This window comes from Anabrus simplex, chromosome 1 (genome assembly GCF_040414725.1).
Source record: "Anabrus simplex isolate iqAnaSimp1 chromosome 1, ASM4041472v1, whole genome shotgun sequence".
NCBI lineage: Eukaryota > Metazoa > Arthropoda > Insecta > Orthoptera > Tettigoniidae > Anabrus > Anabrus simplex.
Genome location: NC_090265.1, coordinates 1,171,344,442 through 1,171,367,711, shown reverse-complemented (window position 1 = coordinate 1,171,367,711; position 23,270 = coordinate 1,171,344,442). Strand labels below are relative to the sequence as shown.

General features: G+C 38.0%; 1 protein-coding gene across 3 annotated transcripts in view; it reads right to left on the bottom strand.

Moving 5' to 3' along the window:
- The window catches only part of LOC136858159 (hemolymph lipopolysaccharide-binding protein), a 163,313-nt gene that overhangs the window by 118,977 nt on the left and 21,066 nt on the right, over positions 1-23,270 (bottom strand). Inside the window, exon 1 of one of the 3 annotated variants that reach the window (XR_011017604.1) lies at positions 14,369-15,622. The exons of 1 other annotated variant lie outside the window; for it this stretch is intronic. The gene's annotated coding sequence lies outside the window, so the exon portion shown is untranslated. Of the gene's footprint in view, positions 1-14,368; positions 15,623-23,270 lie in introns of those variants that run through there. One more of the 3 variants, XR_011017605.1, reaches the window with a different exon arrangement.

The following is a 23,270-nucleotide window of genomic DNA, read 5'->3' as shown; positions in this document are numbered from 1 at the left end:
AATCGCGATCTGACTCCTTTCCTGAGAGATTACGGCAAAGTTCCTCACATGTTTCAATCTATCTTTCCAGCAATCGATTTCGTACTTTCCGGGCTAGGTCCAGGTATTTCACGCGGTCAGATGGGTCCCTAAATCTTTGCCATCTTTAAGCATGTTTAGTATGAATCAAATCCTGAAGGAGATCCGGCGTGGTGTCGTCTTGGGTGCCTTGGCGGTACTGAACCCGCAGCCGGACTGTATTCGTAGTCATTACCAGGCCAGGAAAGTTTCCAGCGGGGTCCGCACAATTTGACGACGGTCCAGAACATTATTATTATTATTATTATTATTATTATTATTATTATTATTATTATTATTATTATTATTATTATTATTATTATTATTATTATTATTATTATTATTATTATTATTATTAGATGTTCTGGACCCCACAGCAAGATGCAAAACCGCTAAACTACATCTGCTGCCATTGTCATTGTTGGCAATGTGACCAGCACCATTGTCGCGCGTAGGCAAGTGTGCGGGATTTCTAGCGATACGAATGACATACTTCCGTGCATTATTGACCTTATTATAGAGGTGAACAATTTGACGGTCAATCTCATTCCCATCGTTTATTTCAAATGTGTTTAAATTTGTATTTATATGCCAGGAGAGTCTATTGTAATCTAAGAACGTTCTCCGAAGGAAAAGATGGCTGTTGAAAACGAACCCAGGAAAGATTAAAAATGATCGGTTTGTGATCAGAATAAGTATATCGAAAATCTACAGCCTGTTCCCAGTAATTCAACAGGGTCAGGAATGGAATGAATAAAGCCCCATCTAGCGGCGACAATAGAAATTGTGCCGGCTGCCGAAGCACTCCTCTGGGGCAATGATCGATGAATGACAAATGAAATGAAATATTGGACAGTGTTGCTGGAATGAATGATGACAGGGAAAACCGGAGTATCCGGAGAAAAACCTGTCCCGCCTCCGTTTTGTCCAGCACGAATGTCACATGGAGTGACTGGGATTTGAACCACGGAACCCAGCTGTGAGAAGCCGGCGCGCTGCCGCCTGAGCAACGGAGGCTCCTCATAAGTACGTTATGAACACTAAAATCAATTGGTCTCACCTCCTTTTACCCCCCACCGCAGTTAAGTTTTTAACCCCCCCCCCCACCAAAAAATTAAAAGAACGCGTGTTTCTTTATGTTTAAAGGAGATTCCAAACACCAATATTCACGTCTAATACCTTCAGTTTTGAGATATAAATATCCCCATACAAATAATTCACTTTTCCTCTTCCTTTCACACTCCTCCCACCCCCGAAGTGAATTTTCCGGCAAAAAATACTTGTTTCTTTAATAGTAAAGGATCTTATAAATACCAATTATCATAACTCTAAATTCTACATTTTTTTTATTTATGTGTCCTCATGAAAGGAAGTCAATCCCTTTTCACTCCCGCCCCCCAAGATGGTTTCCCCTCCTAAACGCGTTTTTCTTTGTTTTTAAAGGAGATCCAAATACCAATTTTCACGTCTGTAACAACTTTAGTTTTTATTAGATGTATGTATTCTCATACAATTAAGTTAATTAATTTTTACATTTTTCACCCCACCCCCACCCTACCCTTCATTGGATTTTCCGAGAATACGTGTTTCTTTAATTTTAAAACAGATTCCAAATATCAAATTTCACGTCTGTAACATCTTCATTTTTTGAGATATCAGTAGCCTAATTATGAGAATTCAACACCATTTCAGTCACTTTTACCCGCACCCCTCCATCCAAGTGGTACTTCCGAAAACTAAAAATACAGGTTTCTTTATTTTTAATAGAGATAAAAATTACCATTTTTCACTTCTGTAACATGTTAAATTTTTTTATATACACTGTAGAAATTCTCATTTTAAAATTTCACCCCTTTTTAGTTCCCCTTAAGTGGAGTTTCCAAAAACAAATCACCTATGTTTCTTTACATTTACAGGAAATTCCAAATACCCACTCTTTTACGTCTGTAACGTTTTACGTTTTTCAGATATTCTGTACATATAGTCTTTCAAAAAATTCACCCTAATTTGTCACTCCTGTTTAACCGCCATTAATTGAAATTTCCAAAAACAAAAAAATACGTGTTTCTTTATTCTTAAAGGAGATCCCATACATAAATTTTCAGTTCTGTAATATCTTCAGTTTCTGAGGTATATGTATCCTCATTAAAGGCATTCAACCCATTTTTCACCCTTTTACACCCCTCCTATTGGAATTTACAGAAAACAAAAAAGTACGTGTTATTTTAGTTTTTAAGCAGATTCTAAATACCAATTTTTACATCTGTAAACTTTTAAAAGTTTAAGATGTAGACACACTCATTTTGTAAATTCACCCCCTTTTCACCTCCCATTATTTGATTTTCCAAAAACGAAAAAATACCAGTTTCTTTATTTTTAAAGTAGATCCCAAATACCAATTTTCAGGGCTGTAATATCTTCAGGTCCTGAAATATAAGTAGCAACATTAAAGGCATTCAACCACTTTTTCATTTTCCACCCTTCCTATTGGGATTTTCCGAAAACAAAAAAAAACGTGTTTCTTTATTTTTAAAGGAGATTCTAAATACCAATTTGTACATCTATAATCTTTAGAGGTTTTGAGATATTACACTCATTTTAAAAATTCACCCCCGATTAATTGGATTTTCCGAAAGCAAAAAAGTGCGTGTTTATTTATTTTTAAAGGAGATCCCAAACACCAATTTTCAAGTCTGTAATATCTTCAGGTTGAGAAATACAAGTAGCCTCATTAAAGGCATTCAACCTCTTTTTCACCCTTTTCAACCCTTCCTATTAGGATTTTCCAAAAACAAAAAAATACATGTTTCTTTATTTTTAAAGGAGATTCTAAATACCAATTTTTACATCTATAAACTTTAAAAGTTTTGAGATATATATATAGATACACTCATTTTAAAATGCCACCAACTTTCCACCCCCCCCCCCCCCATTGATTGGATTTTCCAAAAACAAAAAATGCGTGTCTCTTGATTTTTAAGGGAGATCCCAAACACCAATTTTCAGGTCTGTAATATCTTCAGTTTCTGAGATATAAGTATCCTCATTAAAGGATACCCCTTTTTCACCCCTTTTTACCCCTACCTATTGGGATTTTCCGAAAACAAAAATATACGTGTTCCTTTATTTTTAATGAAGATTCTAAATACCAATTTTTAGATCTGTAAACGTTAAAACTTTTGAGATATAGATGCACTCATCTTAAAAATTCACCCCACTACTCACCCTCTGATTAATTGGATTTTCCTAAAACAAAAAATTACGTGTTTCTTTATTTTTAAAAGAGATCAAAAGTACAAATGTTCAGGTCTGTAATGTCTTCAGTTTCTGAGATATAAGTACCGGTATCCTGATTAAAGGCATTCAACCCCTTTTTCACCCCTCCTATTGGGATTTCTTGAAAACAAAAAAATACATGTCCCCTTATTTTTTAAGAAGATTCTAAATACCAATTTTTACATCTGTAAACTTTTAAAGTTTTGAGATATAGATACACTCATTTTAAAATTTCACCCACCTTTTCACCCCCTTAGCGACGGAATATCCAAAAATCCTCTCTTAGCGAGCACCTACATATTAATATATGAATATATCCCCAAAATGTCATTTCTTTATGTCCAGTAGTTTTGGCTCGGCGATGATGAATCAGTCAGTCAGTCAGTCAGTCAGTCAGTCAGTCAGTCAGGACAAGTTATTTTATATACATAGACTAGCAAGATACCCGTGCTTCGCTACGGTATTATACAGAAATTTATAATTGAATGTTGTTTCAGATATATAATCAGCCGAAATTCGCGATCTGAATCGTTTTCTGCGAGAATCCGCCAAAATTCGCGATCTGACTCGTTTTCTAATAGATTACGGCAAGTTTTCTCCCATTTTTCAATCTTTCTTTCCAGCAATCGATTTCGTACTTCCCGGGCTAGGTCCAGGTATTCCACCCGGTCAGTTGGGTCCCTAAATCTTTGCCATCTTTTCTTATAAGCATTTATAATATGGATCAAATCCTTCAGAAGATCCGGCGTGGTGTCGTCTTGGGTGCCTTGGCGGTACTGAATCCGCGGCCGGACTGCATTCTTAGTCATTACCCGTCCAGGAACCGTTTCCACCGCGGTCCGCACATTTGACGACGGTCCAGAACATTATTATTATTATTATTATTATTATTATTATTATTATTATTATTATAGATGTTCTGGACCCCACAGAAAGATGCAAGACCGCTACTTGGCGGTAAATTACATCTGCTGCCATTGTCATTGTTGACAATGTGACCAGCACCATTGTCGCTCGTAGGCAAGTGTGCGGGGTTTCTGGCGATACGACTGATAAACTTCCGTGCATTATTGACCTTATTATAGAGGTGAACAATTGGACGGTCAATCTCATTCCTATCGTTTATTTCAAATGTGTTTAAATTTTTATTCATATGCCAGGAGAATCTACTGTAATATAAAAACGTTCTCCGAAGGAAAAGATGGCTGTTGAAAACGAACCCAGGAAAGATTAAAAAAGATCGGTTTATGATCAGAATAAGTACATCGAAAATATACAGCCTGTTTCCAGTCATTCGACAGGGTCAGGAATGGAATGAATAAAGCCCCATCTAGCGGCGACAGTAGGAATTGTGCCGGCTGCCGAAGCACTCCTCTGGGGCAATGATCGATGAATGACAAATGAAATGAAATATTGGACAGTGTTGCTGGAATGAATGATGACAGGAAAAACCGAAGTATCCGGAGAAAAACCTGTCCCGCCTCCGTTTTGGTCAGCACGAATGTCACATGGAGTGACCGGGATTTGAACCACGGGACATAGCTGTGAGAGGCCGGCGCGCTGCCGCCTGAGCAACGGAGGCTCCTTATTAGTACATTATGAACAGCAAAATCAATTGGTCTCACCTCCTTTTACACCCCACCGCCGTTGAGTTTAATCACCCCCTCCCCCCCAAATTTTTTTTTTTTTTGCTATGGGCTTTACGTCGCACCGACACAGATAGGTCTTATGGCGACGATGGGATAGGAAAGGCCTAGGAGTTGAAAGGAAGCGGCCGTGGCCTTAATTAAGGTACAGCCCCAGCATTTGCCTGGTGTGAAAATGGGAAACCACGGAAAACCATTTTCAGGGCTGCCGACAGTGGGATTCGAACCTACTATCTCCCGGATGCAAGCTCACAGCCGCGCGCCTCTACGCGCACGACCAACTCGCCCGGTCCAAAAAAAAATTAAAAGAAGGCGTGTCTCTTTATGTTTAAAGGAGATTCCAAACCCCAATGTTCACGTCTATTGCCTTCAGTTTTGAGATATAAGTATCCCCATAATAATGATTCACTTTTTTCACTTCCTTTCACACTTCCCCCCCCCCCCCCCCAAGTGAATTTTCCGGCAAAAAATACTTGTTTCTTTAAAGTAAAGCATCTTCAAAATAGCAATTATCACGACTCTAACTTCTTCAGTTTTTGATTTGTGTGTCCTCACGAAAGAAATTCAACTCCATTCCACTCCCACCCCCCAAGATGGTTTCCCCCACAAAACGCGTTTTTCTTTGTTTTTAAAGGAGATCAAAATACCAATTTTCACGTTCGTAACAACTTTAGTTTATATTAGATGTATGTATTCTCATAAAATTAAGTCAATTAATTTTTGAATTCTTTCACCCCCCCCCCCCCTCTTTCATTGGATTTTCCGAGAATACGCGTTTCTTTATTTTTAAAGATCCCATATACAAATTTTCAGTTCTGTAATAAATTCAGTTTCTGAGATATATGTATCCTCATTAAAGGCATTCAACCCACTATTCACCCTTTTACGCCCCCCCCCCCTAATTGGGATTTACAGAAAACGAACAATACGTGTTCCTTTATTTTTAAAGGAGATTCTAAATGCCAATTTTTACATCCGTAAACTTTTAAAGTTTTAAGATATAGATACACTCATTTTAAAATTTCACCCCCCTTTTCACCCCCATTATTTGGATTTTCCAAAAACGGAAAAATACGTGTTTCCTCATTTTTAATGTGGATCCCCAATACCAATTTTCAGGTCTGTAATATCTTCAGATTCTGAAATATAAGTAGCCTCATTAAAGGCATTCAACCCTTTTTTCACCCTTTTCCACCCTTCCTATCGGGATTTTCCGAAAACAAAAAAATAGGTGTTTCTTTATTTTTAAAGGAGATTCTAAATACCATATTTTACATCTATAAACTTTAAAAGTTTAGAGATATAGATACACTGATTTTAAAAATTCGCCCCCTTTTCACCCTCCCATTAATTGGACTTTCCGAAACCAAAAAAATACGTGTTTCTTTATTTTAAAGGAGATCCCAAACACCAGTTTTCAGGTCTGTAATATCTTCAGGTTCTGAAATATAAGTAGATACATTAAAGGCATTCAAGCCGTTTTTCACCCTTTTCCACCCTTCCTATTGGGCCTTTCCGAAAACAAAAAATATGTGTTTCTTTATTTCTAAAGGAGATTCTAAATACCAATTTTTACATCTATAAACTTTAAAAGTTTTGAGATATAGATACACTCTTTTAAAATTTCACCCCCTTTTCAGCCCCACCATGAATTGTATTTTCCAAAAACAAAAAATACGTGCTTCTTTATTTTTAAAAGCGAACAAAAGTTCCAATTTTCAGGTCTGTAATGTCTGCGGTTTCTGAGATATAAGTACCGGTATCCTGATTAAAAGACATTCAACCCCTTTTTCACCCTCTTTCACCCATCCTATTGGGATTTTCTGAAAATAAAAAAATACGGGTTTCCTTATTTTTAAAGAAGATTCTAAATACCAATTTTCACATGTGTAAACTTTTAAAGTTTTGAGATATAGATATACTCATTTTAAAATTTTACACCCCCTTTTCACCCCCTTGGCGTCGGAATATCCAAAAATCCTCTCTTAGCGAGCACCTACATCTTAATATAAATATATCCTCAAAATTTCATTCCTTTATGTCCAGTAGTTTTGGCTCGGCGATGATGAATCAGTCAGTCAGTCAGTCAGTCAGTCAGGACAAGTTATTTTATATACATACTAGCAAGATACCCGTGCTTCGCTACGGTATTATACTGAAATTTATAATTGAATGCTTATTGTTTTAGATATATAATCCGCCGAAATTTGTGATCTGACTCGTTTTCGGCGAGAATCCACCAAAATTCCCGATCTGACTCGTTTTCTATTAGATTACGGCGTGTCTCCTCCCATTTTTCAATCTTCCTTTCCAGCAATCGATTTTGTACTTCCCGGGCTAGGCTCAGGTATTCCTCCCGGTCAGTTGGGTCCGTAAATCTTTGCCATCTTTTCCTATAATCATTTTTAATATGGATAAAATCCTTCAGAAGATACGGCGTGGTGTCATATTGGGTGCCTTGGCGGCACTGAACACGCGGCCGGACTGCATTCTTAGTCATTAGCTGTCCAGGAGCCGTTTCCAGCGCGTCAGCACATTTGACGACGGTCCGGAACATTATTATTATTATTATTATTATTATTATTATTATTATTATTATTATTATTATTATTATTATTATTATTACTATTATTATTATTATTATTAATATTATTATTATTATTATGTGTAGCTGGAATGGTTGATGACAGGGAAAACCGGAGTATCCGGAGAAAAACCTGTCCCGCCTCCGTTTTGTCCAGCACGAATGTCACATGGAGTGACCGGGATTTGAACCACGGAACCCAGCTGTGAGAGGCCGGCGCGCTGCCGCCTGAGCCACGGAGGATCCTTATAAGTACATTAATAACAGTAAAATCAATTGGTCTCACCTCCTTCTACACCCCACCGCCGTTAAGTTTATTTACCGCACCCCCCCCCCCAAAAAAAAAAATTAAAAGAAGGCTTGTTTCTTTATGTTTAAGTAATATTCCAAACACCAATGTTCACGTCTATTACCTTTAGTTTTGAGGTATAAGTATCCCCATAAAAGTAATTTACTTTTTTCATTTCATTTCACACTACTCCCCCCCCCCCCCACCTAAGTGAACTTTCCCGCAAAAATACTTGTTTCTTTAATAGTAAAGGATCTTCTAAATACCAATTATCACGACTCTAAATTCCTCAGTTTTTTATTTATGTGTCCTCATGAAAGGAAATCGACTCCTTTACACTCCCGCCCTCCAAGATGGTTTCCCGCCCAAAACGCGTTTTTCTTTGTTTTTAAAGGAGATCCAAATACGAATTTTCACGTCTGTAACAACTTTAGTTTTTATTAGATGTATGTATTCTCATACAATTAAGCCAATTAATTTTTCAATTCTTTCATTCCCCCCCCCCCCCTTCTTCATTGGATTTTAAGAGAATACGTGTTTCATTACCTTTAAAGCAGATTGAAAATATCAAATTTCACGTCTGTAACATCTTCATTTTTGATATATCAGTAGCCTAAATAAAAGAATTCAACACCATTTTCAGTCACTTTTACCGCCCCCCCCCCCCCTCCGCCAAAGTGATATTTCCGAAAACTAAAAATACACGTTTCTTTATGTTTAATAGAGATAAAAAATACCATTTTTCACTTCTGTAACATGTTAAGTTTTTTTAGATATACTGTAAAAATTCTCATTTTAAAATTTCACCCCTTTTGAGTTCCCCTTAAGTGGAGTTTCCAAAAACAAATCACCTATGTTTCTTTACATTTACAGGAGATTCCAAACACCCACTTTTTACGTCTGTAACATTTTACGTTTCCAAGATATTCTGTAGATATAGTCTTTCAAAAAATTCACCCCAATTTGTCACTCCTGTTTAACCGCCATTAATTGGATTTTCCAAAAACTAAAAAATACGTGTTTCTTTATTTTTACAGGAGATCCCATATACAAATTTTCAGTTCTGTAATATCTTTCGTTTCTGACATATATGTATCCTCATTAAAGGCATTCAACCCATTTTTCACCCTTTTACACCCCTCCTATTGGGATTTACAGGAAACAAAAAAAATACGTGTTCCTTTATTTTTAGAGGAGATTCCAACTACCAATTTTTACATCTGTAAATTTTAAAGTTTTAAGATGTAGACACACTCATTTTAAAAAATTCACCCCCCCTTTTCACCCCCCAATACTTGGATTTTCCAAAAACGAAAAAATACGTGTTTCTTTACTTTTAAAGTAGATTACAAATACCAATTTCAAGGTCTGTAATATCCTCAGGTTCTGAAATATAAGTAGCCTCGTTAAAGGCATTCAACCCATTATTCACCCTTTTACACCCTTCTTATTGGGATTTTCCGAAAACAAAAGAATACGTGTTTCTTTATTTTTAAAGGAGATTCTAAATACCAATTTTTACATCTATAAACTTTAAATGTTTTGAGATATAGATACACAAATTTTTAAAAATCACCCCCTTTTCACCCCCCCCCCCCCCCAATTAATTGGATTTTCCAAAAACAAAAAAAAATACGTGTTTCTTTTTAAAGGAGATCCCAAACACCAATTTTCATGTCTGTAATATCTTCAGGTTCTGAAATATAAGTAGACTCATGAAAGGCATTCGACCCCTTCTTCAACCTTTTCCACCCTTCCTATTAGGATTTTCCGAAAACAAAATATACGTGTTTCTTTATTTTTAAAGGAGATTCTAAATACCAATTTTCACATCTATAACGTTTAAAAGTTTTGAGATATAGATACACTCATTTTAAAATATTACCCCCTTTTCCCCCCTCCCTAAATTGTATTTTCCAGAAACAAAAAAATACGTGTTTCTTTATTTTTAAAGGAGATCCCAAACACCGATTTTCAGGTCTGTAATATCTTCAGTTTCTGAGATATAAGTAGCCTCATTAAAGGCATTCAACCCTTTTTCCACCCCTTTTCACTCCTCCTATTGCGATTTTCCGAAAACAAAAAAATACGTGTTTCTTTATTTTTAATGAAGATTCTAAATACCAGTTTTTACATCTGCAAACTTTAAAAGTTTGGAGATATAGATTCACTCATTTTAAAAATTCACCCCCTTTTCACCCTCCCATTAATTGGCTTTTGCAAAAACAAAAAAATACGTGTTCCTTTATTTTTAAAAGAGATCAAAAGTACCAATTTTCAGGTCTGTAATTTCTTCAGTTTCTGAGATATAAGTACCGGTATCCTGATTAAAGGCATTCAACCCCTTTTTCACCCCTTTTCACCGCTCCTATTGGGATTTTCTGAAATCTAAAAAATACGTGTTTCCTTATTTTCAAAGAAGATTCTAAATACCAATTTTTACATTTGTAAACTTTTAAAGTTTTGAGATATAGGTGCACTCATTTTAAAACTTCACCCCCCCCCTTTTCACCCCCTTGGCAACGGAATATCCAAAAATCCTCTCTTAGCGAGCACCTACATCTTAATATGAATGTATTCCCAAAATTTCATTTCATTATGTCCAGTAGTTTTGGCTCGGCGATGATGAATCAGTCAGTCAGTCAGGACAAGCTATTTTATATATATATAGATAGACTAGCAAGATACCCGTGCTTCGCTACGGTATTATACTGAAATTTATAATTGAATGTTGTTTTAGATATATAATCAGCCGAAATTCGCGATCTGAATCGTTTTCTGCGAGAATCCGCCAAAATTCGCGATCTGACTCGTTTTCTAATAGATTATGGCAAGTTTCCTCCCATTTTTCAATCTTTTTTTCCAGCAATCGATTTCGTACTTCCCAGGCTAGGTCCAGGTATTCCACCCTGTCAGTTGGGTCCCTAAATCTTTGCCATCTTCCTTATAAGCATTTTTAATATGGAACAAATCCTTCAGGAGATCCGGCGTGGTGTTGTCTTGGGTGCCTTGGCGGTACTGAACCCACGGCCAGACTGCATTCTTAGTCATTACCTGTCCAGGACCCGTTTCCACCGCGGTCCGCACATTTGACGACGGTCCAGAACATTATTATTATTATTATTATTATTATTATTATTATTATTATTATTATTATTATTATTATTATTATTATTATTATTATTATTATTATTATTATTATTATTATTATAGATGTTCTGGACCCCACAGAAAGATGCAAGACCGCTACTTGGCGGTAAATTACATCTGCTGCCATTGTTATTGTTGAGAATGTGACCAGCACCAATGTCGCGCGTAGGCAAGTGTGCGGGATTTCTGGCGATACGAATGACATACTTCCGTGCATTATTGACCTTATTATAGAAGTGAACAATTGGACGGTCAATCTCATTCCTATCGTTTATTTCAAATGTGTTTAAATTTTTATTCATATGCCAGGAGAATCTACTGTAATATAAGAACGTTCTCCGAAGGAAAAGTTGGCTGTTGAAAACGAACCCAGGAAAGATTAAAAAGATCGGTTTATGATCAGAATAAGTACATCGAAAATATACAGCCTGTTTCCAGTCATTCGACAGGGTCAGGAATGGAATGAATAAAGCCCCATCTAGCGGCGACAGTAGGAATTGTGCCGGCTGCCGAAGCACTCCTTTGGGACAATGATCGATGAATGACAAATGAAATGAAATATTGGACAGTGTTGCTGGAATGAATGATGACAGGGAAAAGCGAAGTATCCGGAGAAAAACCTGTCCCGCCTCCGTTTTGTCCAGCACGAATGTCACATGGAGTGACCGGGATCCACGGAACCCAGCTGTGAGAGGCCAGCGCGCTGCCGCCTGAGCAACGGAGGCTCCTTATAAGTACATTATGAACAGCAAAATCAATTGGTCTCACCTCCTTTTACACCCCACCGCCGTTAAGTTTATTTACCCAGCCCCCCCAAAAAAAATTAAAAGAAGGAGTGTTTCTTTATGTTTAAAGGAGATTCGAAACCCCAATGTTCACGTCTATTACCTTGAGTTTTGGGATATAAGTATCCCCATAAGAATAATTCGCTTTTTTTTTTTACTTCCTTTCACACTTCTCCTCCCCCCCCCCCCCTTAAGTGAATTTTCCGGCAAAAAATACTTGTTTCTTTAATAGTAAAGGATCTTCTAAATACCAATTATCACGACTCTAACTTCTTCAGTTTTTGATTTATGTGTCCTCATGAAAGGAATTCAACTCCTTTCCACTCCCGCCCCCCAAGATGGTTTCCCCCACAAAACGCGTATTTCTTTGTTTTTAAAGGAGATCAAAATACCAATTTTCACGTCCGTAACAACTTTAGTTTTTATTAGATGTATGTATTCTCATACAATTAAGTCAATTAATTTTAGAATTCTTCCCCCCCCCCTTTTCATCGGATTTTCCAAGAATACGCGTTTCTTTATTTTTAAAGGAGATCCCATATACAAATTTTTAGTTCTGTAATATATTCAGTTTCTGAGATATATGTATCCTCATTAAAGGCCTTCAACCCACTATTCACCCTTTTACACCCCTCCTATTGGGATTTACAGAAAACGAAAAAATACTTATTCCTTTACTTTTAAAGGAGATTCTAAATACCAATTTTTACATCTGTAAACTTTTAAAGTTTTAAGATATAGACACAATCATTTTAAAAATTCACCCCCCTTTTCACCCCCCATTATCCGGATTTTGTCAAAAACGAAAATATACGTGTTTCCTTATTTTTAAAGTGGATCCCCAATACCAATTTTCAGGTCTGTAATATCTTCAGGTTCTGAAATATAAGTAGCCTCGTTAAAGGCATTCAACCTCTTTTTCACCCTTTTCCACCCTTCCTATCGAGATTTTCCGAAAAAAAAAGTGTTTCTTTATTTTTAAAGGAGACTCTAAATACCATATTTTGCATCTATAAACTTTAAAAGTTTTGAGATATAGATACACTCATTTTAAAAATTCACCCCCCTTTTCACCCCCATTATTTGGATTTTCCAAAAACAAAAAAATACGTGTTTCTTTATTTTTAAAAGAGATCAAAGGTATCAATTTTCAGGTCTGTAATATCTTCAGTTTCTGAGATATAAGTATCCTCATTAAATGCATTCAATCCATTTTCACCCCTTTTCACCCCTCCTATTGGGATTTTCCGAAAACAAAAAAATACGTGTTTCTTTATTTTTAATGAAGATTCTAAATACCTATTTTTACATCTGTAAACTTTAAAAGTTTTGAGATATAGATGCACTGTTTTTAAAAATTCACCCCCCTTTTCACCCTCCCATTAATTGGATTTTTCAAAAACAAAAAAAATACATGTCTCTTTATTTTTAAAAGAGATCAAAAGTACCAATGTTCAGGTCTGTAATATCTTCAGTTTCTGAGATATAAGTACCGGTATTCTGATTAAAGGCATCCAACCCCCATTTTTACCGTTTTCACCCCTCCTATTGGGATTTTCTGAAAACAAAAAAATACGTATTTCCTTATTTTTAAAGGAGATTCTAAATACCAATTTTTACATCTGTAAACTTTCAAAGTTTTGAGATATAGATACACTCATTTTAAAATTCCAACCCCCTTTTCACCCCCTTAGCGAAGGAATATCCAAAAATCCTTTCTTAGCGAGCACCTACATCTTAATATGAATCTATGCCCAAAATTTCATTTCTTTATGTCCAGTAGTTTTGGCTCGGCGATGATGAATCAGTCAGTCAGTCAGTCAGTCAGTCAGTCAGTCAGGACAAGCTATTTTATATATATAGATTACTGTACATCAGCATTCTCATGGCATCCTGCGCTTCAGCACGAAATATTCGTATGAAAGACGGAATCAATTTTCATTGAATGTGGTTGAGATAATGGCAAGTGTTTATGTTTCAACTGGATAAATAACCACAGATACTCATACTGATATTTCGACATCCTACTGGATATCCAGTAAGAATTATTTGTTTCGTGACAAAGAAAGGGAATGCAGTAGTATCACTATTTGAGTAGGTAGATCGATACATGAATAATTATTACTCGGGCAACTTTTAGTGATATTTGGTGTTGCGGGGGTGAGAAGTAAGGAGGGAGGTCTCCCGGTTTCGGTAATGCTGCCAGCTGAATGAAAATGAAGTCTGAATTGAAACGATAATATGATCGATCGATATGATTTTTCTAAACCTTTATTATCTTAAACCATCAACTGTGTCACACACACATTATTTCTCGATGCGAATCTTGTTCCCAGCATGAATTCTTTGCTGTGTGAACAACAACAGTACTAGTACGTAAAGTGTACGCCAGATGTCTCACAGCGATGCATAAGCGATTCATAGTTTGTGTTTCAAAGGTTGCCAATACGAATCTCGAAGATAACCGAGGTCTACCGGTTCAGCACTAGACAGCCCATGTATCACTAAAAGTTGCACGAGTAATACTTATTCGCATGATATAATGTAGCTTGCTAGGTAGGTACTGATCGTTTGTGCTTACCAAGAAATTGTCCTGTTCATCGAATTTATATTTATTAATTACCTTATTAGTTACATTTAGACATCCTTCGAACACGCCATGGGCATGTCTGTGTAAACCACTAGGATTATGTATCTTGAAAATTGATTGACTCACGTGTGCGTTGCCTGTTCCTTCTAACCCAACAATAGTGCCAAGTCATGACGCCATGAACTAACATTACGAATATACACATACCTAGCGCGACAAAAGTAATAGAATGACAATCTGACTCGTGACCTGACGGTGCAGGTGTAATTTCCTTTTTAGAGCTATTTTTCTCGCGTTCGTCAACAACACTACACACAGAGTGCCACGATCTTACACTTACGTTTCCAATTTCGCACTCGAGATTTAAATTCAGTGGATTGTTTAACAGCTGACGATGAACTTCACATAACCGTTCATCACAATTCCAGGGATTATTAGCCACATCGAACCTCTCAATGCGGAATAGTAATAAAGCCATGGCATCACTTAAAAAGCTGATATTGTTGTACGACACATTTAAATATTGTAGTTTCTTCATCGACCACCACGTATCACAGTGTAAATCTTCAAGCTTATTGTAACATAAATCTAAGTGCTGAATTCCATCGATACTATACATTACATTTGGTGAAATATACTTAAAGTTGTTATGGGCAAGGTTTAGGGAAGAGAGGCGTGTAACATACTCGAATGTATTCTCAGGAATTTCTGATAAACCACATCCAGATAACGTCCAGTTTTTTAAAGACTCGCTTCTCAGAGCAGGAATAACACGTAGCATTTTGTTACCAGACAGCGATAACCACGAGAGCTTCGGATTGTTCATAAAAATGAGATTGTCAATGACATGAAGAATATTGTAAGACAGGTCAACTTGTTCTAAACTAAATAAATGAAAAAAAGCGAAGATGTCTATTTTATCGAGACGATTGTGTGATAAGTTTATGTACACAAGAGATGTGAAGTTTTTCAGAGTATCATTAGAGAGTAATGTTAGGTTATTGTAGGATACGTCCAAGACTTCGATGTTACGTTTAAACCTACAAGGCATTGATATGAGATTCAGAGCACTACAGTTCTTCTGTAACTCCTCTTCTATGTCTTGACACTGAAGTGAACACGAAAGAGCACTGCACGTCATCGAAATAAACAAAAGTACTGCGATTCTGAACATGGTAGGCAGTCTTACTCAGATCCACGTCTGACAGTGAGGAAAGGAACGTGGTAGGAGCAGTCTTTCACAGATCCACGGCAATACTGAGGAGACATACAGTACTGATAACGACAGGACAAGAGGAGCAACGTTATCATTTCCCACACCTGCGGGGACGCGGGTACGAACTGTGTAGCACATGTGAATTTGACCCTGTTTACGGCCGGATGCCCTTCCTGACGCCAACCCTATATGAAGGGATGTAATCACTACTGCGTGATTCTGCGGTGGATGGTAGTGTAGTGTGTTGTCTGAATACGAAGAGGAGAATGTTGAGACAAACACAAAATCCCAGTCTCCGAGTCAGAAGAATTAATCAGACGCGATTAAAATCCCCGACCCAGCTGGAAATCGAACCCGGGACCCTCTGAACTAAAGGCCTCAACGCTGACCATTCAGCCAATGAATTGAACAGAAAGATGTTGGAGGCTTAAAATTCAGAAAGAGCTTTCTTATCACTATTATTTCCAATCTTTGGTTGTTGCGCATTTATAGCTACGGTGATCACCAGAGCTGGGAATTTTATGTAGTATCAAGTGGCATAATATGTACATAAATATGTAACAAAAAGCACCAAAATATGTAGCAAAATATGTAGAATGGGCAAAATATGTAATATCACATAATTAATATAAACTTACCATTTTGTCAGTTACAACACACTAAACACGCTTTATATTACATTTTGCAGCACAGTGAACAATGAAGTAAATTTCAACGTTCTTTGGAGTCATATTATATGAATATATCACACACATATTCAATAGAAACTTATTATTTTCAACACTCAAAGCACGTTTATTCCTTAAATTTTGTAGCACAGTGAACTATGAAGTATTTTTCGATGTTCTCTGGGGTCATGGAAAGGCGTTTGTCACTTAGGATGTTCTTATATGCAGAGAAAGATATTTCAACATCACATGATGTAACTGGGGCAAATTTTAGGAGAGGAATTTTCGCTGGAGAAATGTCCTCGGGAGGGCCAACGTCATCTCCATTTAGAATTCGGCACACACTGTGAAATGTTGAATAACCAGTATTTCTTTTCAACACTTTTTACAATTTACTCAATACACTTGCACCAGTTTCCCCATGCACAGCACTTAGTTTTTCAATAGCATCCTCTATGATGGCAATAGAATCTTGCAGTGGCAGTCCTGATGATTCTAGACGTTTGATGGTTTCTGGAAGCCAGCAGAAGTTGGCCCCGATGTACGTGATTGAGGAGACCACTTTGGAGTCACTAAAGGCAGTTTGTGATTCACTAATAGATGCAGCATTTTCAGGATCAAAAGAATCTACCACAGTCTTTATAGCATCAAGATGCTCACTATAGAATTTAACTGCTTCTATCCATGTCCCCCACCTCGTTAACACTGGTTCCGGCGGCAGTGGTATCTCTGGCAATTGCTGTTTGTAAGATAGCACTCGTTGTGGAGCTTCCAGAAAAACCTTTTTTGTTGCTGAAATTAATCTATTCACTTAGCTCTAATATCTTCGGCAACACGTTGCAGTCCATGAGCCAAGCATGTAAAATGGAGCATATTGGGATAAAACACCTTCAAAGCAGTTGCAGCCTTAAGCATATATGCTGCAGCATCAGAATACATCACTAATACCTTTTCCTCTTTCATCTCAGTCAGCCACAGAGCTCTTAATCCATCATTCACAAATCTCGCAATAGTTGAGTGATTTGTATAGTCTAGCTCTTTACAGTAGATCAAACATGGTTTTGAGGCGCTGTCAGGTTGTAGCTTCCCCACCACAAGATTTGCAATAAATCTACCCTTAGCATCTGTTGTTTCATCAACAGCAACTCATATGAAAGAATTTCCTATATGCTGTCTTATGTTGTGCATTACCTCGTCGTAGCAGACTTGAAGATAATTCTTGCGTATTGTTGATTGGTTAGGAACATGTTGCAGTATTTTTCCAGAAAAGATGTGAATTCAGGCAGTTCAAGATTATACCATGGAATATTGGCTGCAATCATTGCACTGCATAAGCCTTTATAAAAAGGGTTACTTGAAGGTGAAGGCTGCATCTGTTTTAAAAGGATTTTTTTTCTTTTGTAGACCTAACTGTTGGTTTTTTCTATGCAGAGCACTTCGTGCATGTTGCTCAAGCTGGGATTTCATGGAACATGCGATATGTTTGTTGCATTCTTGGCAAATCACTACTTTGCCATCAGTTGCAAAGGACTCGTCAACTGCAATCCATGATTTTAACTGTCAAGCCAGCGAGGATGCTACTGGTGCCATATTGACTCTAGAGGAAACTGATGTTCATGAACTATGTTCTTCAGCTGTTCAAAATAAACTAAAACCTAATTGAGACAGTTCAGAGGAAGACAGCTCTAACAACAGATTTGGAAATTCCTAAGTACATAACTAAGAGGTCACAGAAATGCGCTTCTAAAAATATTCCTGGAAACTCCAACATGAAAGTGGCTAGTTGTAAAGCAATTAACTCTGAAAGGGATGAAACATTTAAGACTGGCACATGTAAAGTAACAGTTATCCTACAGCTAATTGGAACCTTTAGAATAACCTATTTCGCAAGGGTCTCTATCTGCATCTATCATCCTCTCAAATACCTGTCACTCATAATTACCATAATCACCCTGTTGAGAGAACAGACAACAGCTCCACATTAAGTGTGAAACTTCAGTTCAGCAATTTATTATATACGAAAACAGGAAACCGCTAAAATATGTAATTTTATGTAATATCACTAAGAATATGTAGAATACCCACAAATATAAAAAAATATGTAAAATGAAATTCGGTAATAATAACCCTAATGTAGTGTTTTGTGAACATATGACATTTCCCAGCACCTAAATAGCAAGGAACAAAATATGTAATTACATAGAAATCCCAGCCCTAGTGACCACATCACAAATATCTTCTTCTTAATCTGTTTACCCTCCAGGGTTGGTTTTTCCCTCGGACCCAGCGAGGGATTCCACTTCTACCGCCTCAAGGGCAGTGTCCTGGAGCTTGAGACTTTGGGTAGGGATACAATTGGGGAGGAGGACCAGTACCTCGTCCAGGCAGCCTCACTTGCTATGCTGAACAGGGGCCTTGAGAGAGGATGGGGAAGACTGGATGGGATAGACAAGGAAGAGGGAAGGAAGCAGCCGTGGCCTTAAGTTAGGTACCATCCCGGCATTTGCCTGGAGGAGAAGTGGGAAACCACGGAAAACCACTTCGAGGATGGCTGAGGAGGGAATCGAACCCCCCTCTACTCAGTTGACCTCCCGAGGCTGAGTGGACCCCATTCCAGCCCTTGTACCACTTTTCAAATTTCGTGGCAGAGCCGGGAATCGAACCCGGGCCTCCGGTGGTGGCAGCTAATCACACTAACCACTACACCACAGAGGATCACTAATATCACTAAAATTATGAGATTATCACAAATGAAATTCAGTACTGAATACATGCACAAATATGTACAAACACGCTTTTGAATATCCAGAATGTTTTTCCTTTTCACTCTATGGTGACGAACGCCGTGTTTTAAAAATATTAGAAGATATCTGCAGCAGATGTGACGTATACGATCATTCTAAGAGTAGCCTGCTTTTTAGTTTGTTGTAGACTTGTCTCTCATATACTTTGCGCAGGCAATCAATAACCGTATCTACTAAACCTTAACGGAATCGTAGAGAGTGTGATAACCGAGTGTGAGTCATTGGCCTCTCACCTAGGGTACCGCGGTTCAAACTCCAGCCAATGGGTTTTAGAACTGAAACGTCAAATCCGGGAGATTCGAATTCAAACCAGAGATATCGTGGTTATGATCATGTTATCATCAAACACGTAAAACTACATTATTATTATTATTATTATTATTATTATTATTATTATTATTATTATTATTATTATTAATATTATTATTATTATACTGATAGTATTTTCAAACCATTGGAGGTCGTACAGAATTTAAAATACCCGGGAAATATTTTGTCAGAAGATGAAAAGGTAGACAAGGAAACTAATGCAAAAGTAGGACAAGCATCAGGATTTTCCCAGTGTTCAAGACATGGTGTGGAACAAGGAAGTTCCTATGATACAAAGAGATCTTGTACAGCCATAAGCCTCCAAGGCTCAGGCGACAGAGCGCCGGCCACTCACCGCTGGGTCCCGTGGTTAAAATCCAGGTCTCTCCATGTGAGATTTGTGCTGAACAAAGCGGAGGTGAGACAGGTTTTTCTCCAGGTACTCCAGTTTTCTCTGTCCTTTTTCATTCCAACAACACTCTCCACTACCACTTCATTTCATCTGTCAGGCTCGTATTCACCAACGCGAGTAAGAACTTTTATCTCGGTTTAAAGCTACGTTTATATTTGTTCCAGGGATACCGTGGTGGACAGAGGTGAAAGATGCGGGAATGAATAGGTCAAAATAAGACAATCAGAAGATTAGCTGTATTTTCTTTCTCAGCTATATTTTGGTTTCTTTCCAGAAAATAAACTTTACAGTTCAGGTACAGAAGTTCATAAGACTGGGTAACAATTTTAGAAAATCGAATAAATTAACAACTTTGAGCTTGAAGCTCCCTCGTTATACATTCTCCATGAGCGCTGCGGATCCTTTCGAAAAAAACTGTTCAAGGAAACGGATCTCTCGAGTCCTTTTATACCACTAGGATACAAGGTGTGTAAAATATACCCTTTTCCAAGAGCACCTTTGCTCCACAAAATTATCTAGGAGTCTAGGAGAGTATTCTCCGAACATTCCAACATTACAGCCTTTCAAAGGCACTATTCGACATTTACACATCTACATTCATAGAAAGAGCATCAATGCTCTATAAAATTTACACTGCGAGATCTATCTCCAGAAATTTCCAGGCCTATCAAAGGCTCAATCTACATCTTACAATTCTTAGATGCTCAATCTTCTAATATCTGTACACCAAAAGGAATGAAATAAAATTTCACGGGGGTATTAAATACCCAGTGTACCGGGATTTTGTGAAAAACAATAGGTTAAAGTTGCTGGCCCAAAAATCAAAGTTGCGCCCTTGAAAATCGAAATGAAACTTTAAAACCCTATTTGGGATTATGGCCCAAAGTTACAGAGCCTAAGCCTATACCACCGAGGTGACTAGATGGAGAAAATATAAGTTACAAAGATTACAAACTGGAAAAAGTTACAAAATCATAGTCACCTCCAAATCAATTTTGATTGGGAACGCTAGAGGGTAGGCCACTCTCTATTCCATGATTACGTTGAAGTTCCTTTGACTTATTTGAAATTTACATTTGGACTTTCAATTTTCATTTCAGAAAATTAAAAGTCCATAGTTAAAAATCGGAAACCTTACCCTCGAGCTAGCTCTCAAAGGCTATCATTTAATAAAAACCGGACTGCCATTACCTTGAGTTGATGGACTACTCGACGATGGACAAGGCATCCTGCCTCCTTTGTAAACACACACGCTAGACTAGAGCGATGAATAGGACCACCTGGTCGGAAATCTGCCAGGTTTTATACCCGAGAGGACGGTTCTAGAGAGCTGTGGGCTAAGGCCCGACACATTCCCAATTTTTATTGGGTAATTAAATACATACAAGGCAGATCTGATTGGTTGAAAAATAAACAATTCAGTTTAGTAAACCTTAAAAGGACAAATTACTTTGCAATCTTAATAGTCCCGCTTCACACCAGAGGGCGTAACATAGTTTGTAGTAGAGACATCTGTTGGCAAAAGTTCAGACTTCTTGCACTAGTTGTTGCGAGTTTTAGATTTAAGATGGCATTTTCCAAGGCGCTTCATTTGAATGAACGGGACGGGTGTACCTCCCGGTAAAGACCTCCCCCTCCAAAAGTCCTTCTCTCGGTGACAGTTGAATTTTAGCTTGTTAGAAAAATAATTTAAAGTTGGGTTTTACGGATAGAAAATTTCTTGATGAAAGTTCATTTGTAAGAAATTACGTCGAAAAGAAGTCTTTTAAGTCTTCTTGCAGCCGTACAAGTGCAGGATGTACAGTTCAGGTTTTGACGATAAGAACGGCCGCCGCAGTCGATACCCGGGTGGGGTCCCTCGGGTCCCCCAAGTACCCTCAGATACACCCCTCCCGCTACCATGACAGGAGTAGCCATTGATATGGTCGCCACAGACCAGATATAGGGACACGGCTCCAAGATTTGTAGGCGGTTAGGTTACCGCACCTCAGTCCTCGCCGGAAAGGATGGTGCTCCAGCACGCCGTTATGAAGGAGACTGGGCAAACGCAGGGTGGGCCCTTACCCCCACGCTAGCATCACTCGCCAGATGTTGAAATACGGCCGCAGAGGAAGGAGAGTGCACCGAAACAGTCACTTACTTGGCGACAGAGATGGTTTTTATGGAGAGCGAGAGTTTGTTAATTTTTCTGCAGGTTTAGATGAGGCGGGCGGCATTGAGGAGGAGTGTGTGTGAACTGCAGACTTGTTTTTGGAGGCGGGGGAAAGGTAATGACAGCTGGGCAACGGGATAAAATAAACCTTACTAGAGGGGAAGGTTGTACAGGATTAAATACATGCAAAAGATGATTCCCTTAGAGGCATATGGGCGGGACAGAAGGCCTCCCCCATACCTCTTACAAAATGCATTTTAATAATGATGTTCAAGTTACTGGGCAGTTGAGACAGGAAATACAGCTGTGTTCTTACCGCCATAACCTAGTGTCCTACATTGCAAAAAACAAGAAATTTATACCGGGTTTATCTGAAAGATATGAACCCTAAATATCCTCTTAGTGTCTGGGTTACTCACCAAAAGTGTGACCGGTGTTAAGAAATCTAAAATAATACATGGCCCATGGAATCTGGGGGCAAGTTTGCCTGCAGGTATGAAATTCTTAACCGTGACCTGATCTCGGACCTTTAAATTGGTGGGCCTCCGTCCACGATTATATCTCTCTCTAACTTTTTCATGAGAAGCCTTAAGGTTACTTTTAGCCTTCTTCCACAGGTCCCTAATATTATCGGAATCTATTGTCTCTGGCAATATGTCATTGAGTGACCAAAGATTAGAGAGCATTGAACATTAGAGAGGCCGGAGTGAACTTGTGGGTCTCATGAACAGCTGAATTTAGAGCGAAAGATAACCAATGCAGGGAAGTATCCCACCTGGAATGATCTTCATGATGAAAAGCTATCAAAGCAGATCGAAGATTACGATTGACCCGCTCAGCCAGAGATGGTTGAGGGTAATAAGCGGAAGTAGTTACGTGTGATATGGGCAAATCAAAACAGAATTGTCGGAACAAGTTAGAGGTGAAAGCCTTTGCATTATCAGAAACTAACTATTGACAGGGACCAAAGGAGGCAAATATCGCATTAAGACAAGAAATGGTAGACTGAGCGGTAGCTAACTTCGTCGGAAATAACCATGAAAATTTAGTGAATCCGTCTACATATACCAGAATGAATTTATTTCCGTTCCCCTTTGATTGAGGGAAGGGTCCGACGTAGTCTATGTACAAACGCTCCATGGGGCGAGATGCCTGATGCGATGACAATAGTCCTAGATTACGGTAGTTGACAATGTGGGCTTACTAATCAAGCAAGATTTACTTGCTTTAACCATTTCTCTGATTTCGCCGTCCATACTCTTCCAAATAAACATTCCCCTGATGTTTTCTTTTGTTTTGAAGATGCTTAAATGCCCCCCTAATGGGGTCTCA